The sequence below is a fragment of the Lactuca virosa genome, chromosome 7 (assembly GCF_052849685.1).
Source record: "Lactuca virosa cultivar CGN04683 chromosome 7, Lactuca_virosa_CGN04683_v6, whole genome shotgun sequence".
Taxonomy (NCBI): Eukaryota; Viridiplantae; Streptophyta; class Magnoliopsida; order Asterales; family Asteraceae; genus Lactuca; species Lactuca virosa.
In genome coordinates this window covers 71,024,421-71,033,401 of record NC_136432.1, presented here as the reverse complement: position 1 = coordinate 71,033,401, position 8,981 = coordinate 71,024,421, and positions in this window count along the sequence as shown.

The window sequence follows — 8,981 nt, the reverse complement described above, 5'->3', positions numbered from 1 at the left end:
ACCTTCAAATATTTTATAGCTTGGATTACGGCATCCCTCTTCCAAGTTATAAAATAGTTTGTTGGGTCCTAGCCTTAATATATCATATTGGGTGTTATATTAAGGACTTAAATCAACTTTACGTGAATTTCTCCCATTGTTGATGTCTGGTTTAGACAACAATGATCTTCCCAAACCAAGCTTTCCTAATGAATATGACTTCCCGAGTTTGGCTCATGGAAGTCATACTTCTCTTCCTCCACCTCCTCTAATTATTCTCCCTAACCCACAAGTTCAAGGTCACTCAAGCCCTAATGGCAAGCAAGGTCTATGTGTGATCACATCTTAGAGATGAAGTCACATATTGACAAGCCGGGAGAGTTGGGTGTCAAAGTCTTGAGAAAGTTGGATGTTCAATCACTTTCTAAGTCATATTGTGAGTTCCTTTGGGACTACTATGAAATAGACTATGACATGAACCTTAATGATCATATCTATTTGCTTGGTGCTGCTGAATCAGCAATGATTTGGAACGATAGTTAAGCAAATTTAATTAGAAGATCAACTTCCAAAAAAATTTATGGACAGTGACAATGGTGACACTGGAAATCCAGAAAAAGCATTCTCTTCCCAATGGAAAGGGATTGGCCATAGTCAACCCGGTTGACCAAATGGTAAAGAGAAAGGCTAAGTCTGAGATAGTCTCATTACCAAAGGGTCCATATGTTTATTTTGCCAAAGGAAGGGGCGTTGATTGCAAAGCTGCCAAATTTACCTAAGGATGTTAAAGTCAATAAGTTTGACTCTACATCAGGTAGAGCCCATTATCGAACTCTGTTAAGTTCTATTCTGAGATCCTCATTACATGATGTGACTGGGTCACATGTTGATGTTTTCAGAATCAAAGAATAGAGAGAAATCTTAAAGGAAGTATATGCTGATTCTAATCGCGAAGGTGGATTTCGATCGCATCAGAATTTTGAGCAGTTGCTTAAGAAGTTATGATATATTGCTAAGGAATAGATAACAACAATTTTCCATGTGGATTGTAAGGATAAGTTTTTCCGCAAAGTTTTAAACTAAAAGAAAATTGTTTAATTTTATTTATTTGAAGTATCCTTACAATGGCATTTGTGGAAAATTGTTGCTTATATGATTCCACTGACAGCAATATTGGAAAATGGATTTGATTCTTTCATTTGTGGTAGTGTCTAAATTTACCAAATCAGGAAAGTTCCTCATCACCCAAGTTTCAATTGGACCGAAACTTGGAATCATGCAAGTTGAATAGTATGATGAATGAGAACTTTCAAGCATTGGAAAATCAAGACTAATTACTTGTTCACATGGATGTGTGAGTCAAGTGAAGGACTAAAGGGATCGAGTACACATTCTTGTGCACTGGTCATGTCCACCACAAAGCTCGTTAAGACTATTTGATTTACTAAAGTTTAGTAAATATGGTTATACTTACAAGTTTAAGTATAATTCTGAAACATTGGAAAAGTCTCAATGTATGGCAGAACGAATGGGAAGAATCAAATTAGGCAGAAAGATAAAAGTTTCTCAAATCTGAAAAGATGGGAGAGTACTTTAGTATCATGTTTGTGATCATCTTAATGCTTTAGAAATCATATCACAATTAGTCCTCTAAAGGTCATCTTAGTGCATTCTTATGACTAAGAAGAGGAGTCATGAATTGTTGAAATGGTTAGATCAGGAAGATGAGTCATACTTCGTTCCAAAACAATTCTTAGAGTCATACTCCAAGATTGTAACTTGAGTGACATATCTTAAAGAAAGGTTTAAAACACTTGTCAAATGTAAGAGTAAAAGTGTCCTACTCTTTTACATTTGAAATTGGTAAGTTGTGATGTTTTGGATAAAACAAAGACCAACTAAGGCCAATTGTGTGAAGTGTTTGTTTTGATAAAGAATCCGCACTATCTCTTGAATATTTGGCAAGATAGTGTTATATGTCAAGAGGATAGTGGGAGTCTTAAAGATCCTAAAAAGAATTTCAAGAACTAATCAAGAATAAAACCTGAGGTTCTTCACTAGCACACGACTTGAGGTTTATAACCTATCGTTTTGACATATTCTGTGCCCATTCCAGTTAAAGTTGGCTTTGCATAGGAGTTATGAAAGTTCTCAATTGGTTGCATAACAACTTGAAACAATGGCAGGCCCTGTACTGCCAGGTGGCAAGAAGTTAAGATTGCATAAGTTCAGTCCATATGAGTTTGGATTTGTCATTATCCTTGTCTTGTGACTATGGTTTTGACGATTCACATGGATAAGAACACATACACCATAAAATCTAAGGGTCATAAGGTTTCTCTCCGATTCATGAAAATGATGGTGAGGAAACACTTCCACCAAGTAGATTTGAAGCAGATGGCAAAAGGTCTAAACAATTGAGACTATGATTACGGCATCCCTTTTCATAGTTCTGAAATTGTTTAGACACACATGCATGCTATCTAAGGAAAGGTGTATGATTTTGATAAATTTTTATCAAAGCATCTCGTATCAGAAATCTGAACTTTGGTAAGAAAGTCAATAAAGTATTGATTTCTAGAAGTCCAGCTGATTTCTGAGTACATGTCAAAGCTAGTGGGAGCATAAGTGTTATGCTAATAATCATCATGTTAGTGGGAGCATGATAATTATTGTTAGTGTTGCAAGTTAGCAATGTTAATTATAGAGAACAAAAGTTTCAATTCGTGAGGCTGCAGGGATTGAAAAAGTTGTTTTGCTATAATTAAGGGAGAGGATATACTTCATTTCAGTTCTAAAGGCTTAGATTGAGACCTTACTCATCTTTAGTCAAAAATATATATATGAATTTCATGTTGGATTGGTTCAACTTAAGGAAATTCTATATATTGCGTTCTCAAAATTCGATTATGATTACAGCATCCCTCTTCATAGTCAAATTTTGAAAACATGGCAAATAAAAATATTGTAGCAAAAGACTGGTCTAGAATCATGTCTTTATATGAGACATCATGAATCGTGTACCATTTGCTTTGGGTACAGGATCGATTGCATGTGCTATAATATTTGTCATTTCTAAATTTTTCCAAATGCCCAGAGGCATTAAGAAGGGAAAAGGTCTAGAATTGGATATGACTAAAATGATTAAGCAATTGTCGAGGACAAGCTGAGGTTTACCAAAGATTGATTGCTCAGGGACAGTTGGAAGTATAGTGCTAATTTTAGAAGGACCATATTGACATATTCTGAAAAGAGGCATCTCTTATTCATAAGTGACAGTCAAAATGAGAATATGGAGTTGTCTCCATAGGTCGAAGTTATCTGTGTAAGATTAGAAAACTTAATGCAAGAAGCATGTCCAAAGCAATGTACTTTGAATATGAGACTTAGTTTCCATGGAGTTGATCTCCATTGGAATACCTTATAATGACTGTTGACAAGTCTTTGTGACTTTGTACATATTCATTACAGGAGGTTCAGTGCATATAAGTTTAAAATCTAAGCAGATTTCGATAAATGATAGGAATTTGAAATTCTCACATTTTTCGATAAGGATTTGGGAGTGTGAAATTAGAATCATTGAAATTATGTTCAATTGGTTTATTTCACAAAGTAAGGATCATAGACAAACATAGAGTGCATACTTGGTGTATGGCAAAGCTATTGTTTAAGAAAAACATAGTGTACATGCTTGGAGCATGGGACAACTAGTGTTTTTAATTCAAGTATAAAGTTGATAAAACCGAAACAATGAATAATGCGTAATCAGTATGGTGATAAATAAAAGTGTTTATTTATATTCATAGGGTTTGATACCATATTTGATTCATTTATTCTTGTGTTTCATTTTGCATGTTTTGACTTCCAGAATAACTAAGTCGCTCTTCCTGAATGATTAAGTTATTCAAACCATCCACAGTCGGTCATATGCTGGAAGTAGATATGAATCAAGACTGTCATGGGTTGGTTTGTAGAGGTCCAAGTTGGTGGACAAAGTGGTGCTACAACACTCATGAGTGCTCATAAGTTCTGAGTATTGGATTCAACCCGCGCTCATTTGAATCACTTCATGGATTTTATCACGAGTGATCATGAGACGATAATATCTTATATTCTTCAAACCTAGAGATATGAGTTGTTACTATGAGTTGGTTATACATTGATTGCACGAAAACGCATTTGGTAACTCGATGTTATAAAACGTGCCTTTGTGTATGATTCAACAAGTAGTAGAACAAGCCATATGAGTCGAAGTTTATCCATTCCTTTTACCTTCGGGATAAAAGCGATATATGTAGGCCCCTCGATGATTTAGCGATGACACATGTGAGTGCTTGGCCAAGCCAAGACTGATTTGATTTGTTCAATCAGTCAGTCATCATAAATCGAAAATCGAGAAACAACAAATGGACAGAGAGAATGATTATAATCCATGTCTCAGTCCATATGATATCTAGAATGGAGGAATATATGATCCCTTATCTAATGGACAAGTCATTGACAAGGTCAGAGTTCGACAACGACTTTAAGAGCTACGATTGCCAGTTAGGTTTTGAAGTCATACTCAATAATAGTTTTAGACTTATCCAAGTGGGAGACTGTTGGATTAATGTCTAAGTCCATAACTATATTTGGTATGTACTTGACCCGGCCCGGCATGGTCCATTTGGGTTGCATATCATCAGGACAATTTGTTAGGATGGACTTTTGAGAGAAGGTTATTTATGGTTTATTAATATATTATAAGTTATAATATATTAATATGAAATCATATGTTTTAATTAGTATCGATCAAGAATTAATTTGGAATTAATTTAGTGATCAAAAGAGACTAATTAAATCTATGGGGACTAATTATGATAATTAGTTATATTTATATGTGTTGGGCTTATGATCCATGTTGGACCAAGTTTATGTATGGATACATAAAGAGTTGGGCCACATGAACCATGGATCATAAAACCCATGGGTATGGATTATTGGTTATACCCATGACCCTTGGAATCCTACATATAAATAGGTTACTCCATAGCCAAAATCACCACTTCTTTTCTTAGAGAAATATGGAGGTGTTTTGGTGCATGGAATTCTCTCTCAAGAGCCACCTTTGTCCTAGGTGTGTTGTGATTCCATTTGAGGCATTTCATATTATTGGTGCTAAGCTCTTAAGGCCAAATACATCAAGACTTCAAGCCACATAAAAGGTATGTTTCCCTAACTAGTATATTATATGGCTTATGTCAAATGCATGCTAGTTATAGGTTTAATGCCTTGGAAACCATTTGCATGTATAATAGAGAAAACATAGATCCAAGGTATTTAGGGTTGTATGTGCACCATAGGATGTTGTAGTATACTAAAACCCAACAAGACTGACTTGTCTTATATATATATATATATATATATATATATATATATATATATATATATATATATATATATATATATAAGTATTAAACTTTAATATTATAATAGTATAGGGTTGAATTTTAAACTTTTAAAATTCTAGGGTTTGGAATTAAAGTTTCATAAATGAGACTTTTCAAATCCCAAAACTTGAGGGCAAGTTATGAAACTCTTCAAGACTTTTGGAATTCTATAACTTAAAGATTTAATGTTTAATGAATGAGACTTTTCATATTTCATAACTTGAGGACAAGTTATGAAACTCTTCAAGAAACATTTAGATCAAATTTTAACTAATACAATTATCATATAATTTATTATTTACCAATTTGACCTAATACTAGTCATATAGCAAAATAATTCCAAATTTTACAAACAATTAGTTTTTCACAAAACCAAGTAATTATCTTAAAATTTGACAATCATCATGTTATTGGATGATGATAACCATTACCATATCATTAAAAACGAATTTTATGAACCAAACAGTTTGTGTAATGATCCTAATCCAAAATAGGCCAAAAACTCGAAAAATCTGCCAACTAATGATCCAACTCGTCAAGTTCATGGTCAGATCATCCAACTCGTCGAGTTCCATGATGGGACTCGACGAGTCCAGCAGTCAGACAACAAAAATCATAATTTTTCAACTTTGAAAATCACACGATTGCATCATTATAATAGAAAACACTCATAGCTCTGATACCACTGTTGGGTTTTATGTACTCTAACATCCATATGGTGCACATACAACCCTAATGCTTTGGATCTAAGTTTTCTCTAATTATACATGCAAAATTCATTTTCCAAAGCATAAAGCCTAACTAGCATGAAAAGGTGATATTTGAATCATAAAAACTAGTTAGAAGATTACCTTGTGTAGTAGCTTGTAGAACTTGGCCTTAAGAGAGCTTAGCACCCCAAGTGTGATGCCTCAAACAAGTCATAAGCACCAATAAACAATTATATGAATATGAGAGAGGTTTATGAGACTATAAAATCGGCTAGCTCTTCTTGGAATACAAGGGTGTCCGATTTTAGGGCTTAGGGTATACATTTATAGTGTAGAATTCCAAGAGTCATATGTTTAACCCTAATTCTTACACTATAGCTTATGATCCAACAATTGATTTGGATTAACACTTCATGTACTAACTCATAAGCTTAGCCCATCACAAATCAATCATGGATCATTAGCCCAAACCATATGTATCACTGATTTACATAATCAGTCCCCGTTAATTTAATTAGTCTCTTTTGATCACTAAATTAATTCCAAATTAATTCTTGATCAATACTACATAAATAATATGATTTCTCGATTAATATATTATTCTTATAATATATTAATAAATCAAAAATAACCTCTTTCTCAAATATCCATCTATCAAATTGTTTTGGTGAAGGCAACCCGAAATGGACCATGCTATTATCGGGTCAAGTACATACCAATTATAGTTATGGCTTAGACACGTAATCCAACAATGGGAACATATCACCATGGACTTTATCACCAAGTTACCGAAGAAGGCAAAGGGTTTCGATGCTATATGGGTCATCATGGATCGATTGACCACGAGTGGCCACTTTTTGGCTATACGGGAGAGTTCTTCGGTTTAGAAGTTGGCTGATGTTTATGTCTGAGAGATCGTTGCTCGTCATGGGGTTTCTGTTTTCATTTTGTCTGACTGAAATGTTCGGTTCACTTCCCGATTTTGGTAGAAGTTCCATGAGGAACTGGGCACGAGGTTACATTTCAGCACTACATATCATCCGCAGACTGATGGGCACAGTGAGCTGACTATACAGACCCTTGAGGATATGTTGTGGGCCTGTGTTATTGATTTTTGTAGGAGTTATGATTCCTACCTACCTCTTGAGGAGTTCTCCTACAACAATAGTTATCACTCCAACATTGGTGCTCCGCCATTTGAGCTCTTGTATGGTCGGAGGTGTCGTACCCCAGTTTATTGGGGGGAGGGGAGGTTGGGCACAGGGTTATGGGAAGGAACGAAGTGGTCCTTCAGACCATGAAGCTTATCCGACAGATCAGACAGAGACTCCCGACCTCTCAGAGTCGGCAAAAGATCTATACTGACCGACGCCGATCAGAGTTGGAGTTTCAGGTCGGCGATATGGTGCTTCTGAAGGTCTTAACCTGGAAGGGTGTGATACGCTTCAGGAAGAGGGGGGAATTGGGCCCCCAGTTCATTGGAACTTTTCGGGTGATTTCCAGGGTTGGCAAGGTGGCTTACAGGTTGGATTTTTCGAGCGAGCTCAGTCAGATCCACAACACTTTCCATGACTCTCAGTTGCGGAAGTGCGTGTTCGACAGTGAGGCAGTAATTCCGTTGAATGATATTCAGGTCGATGAGCGTCTGAACTATGTTGAGAGACCGGTGGCTATTCGGGAAAGGAATATGAAGGTCTTGTGCAATAAGGAGATAGCTTTGGCAAAGGTACAGTGGTAGCATCGGAGAGGCTTCGAGTCGACCTAGGAGTTGGAGGCTAAGATGCAGGAGCACTATCCTGAGTTATTTGCCACAGCTGACTTCAAGGACGAAGTCTAGTTCAAGTGGGGGAGAATTTTAACAACCCGATGTTAAGGTACTTCTAATTTTAACCCCCATAATTTATTTGTGTTGCATTTTGGTCCCTAAGTTTAAGAAAGTGTGCAAAAGAGCCCTAGTGGCATTTTCATAAATAATCATGGGGGAGTATGCCATGCATACGTATGTACGCTCAGCGTACTAAGGTACGCCCTAGTACACTGGGCGTACATGTTGTACGTTGGGCGTACTTGCAAGATATAAAAACCCTGATTTTTAGGGTTTAGCTTGTATTTAAACCCCATTATAGCCTCATTTTCCCTCGCCTCATCAGCCACCTTTCTCATAGATCGTTCTTGCAACCCTAGTTTGCCTTGTGGAGCCATTCTAAGCTTTAGAGTGTGCGTTTTTAGGCTTTGAAGAAGAAGGAAGGGAGCCAAGCTCATCTTGGAGGAGTGAAGCACTTTAGATCTGGGATTTGTGCATCATTTGCAACCTTTTTAAGGTATAAAGTTTGAAACTTTATCCCTCCATCTTATAGATCTAGAAATGGATGTTTTCATGATGCTTTTTGGTCCCAAAATGTTAGATCGTGAGCATGGCATGTTCTCGGCCTTTTAAATTGTCCTTTCAGAGCCTATGAGGGGGCTTAAGTCATAAAAATGGAGTCCCAATGGTTGGTTTTGTCCAAAGCATGTTATGGAGAGTCTTAAAGCATTAATTTTTGGATTAGGTGTCTAAGCCCATAACTATAATTGGTATGTACTTGACCCGAGAGTAGCATGGTCCATTTGGGTTTCATATCACCAAAACAATTTGATAGGATGGACTTTTGAGAAGAGGTTATTTATGATTTATTAATATATTATAAGTTCTAATATATTAATATGAAATCATATGATTTAATTAGTATTGATCAATTATTAATTTGGAATTAATTTAGTGATCAAAAGACACTAATTAAATTAATAGGGACTAATTATGTAAATTAGTTATATATATATATATATATATATATATATATATATATATATGGTTTGGGCTTAT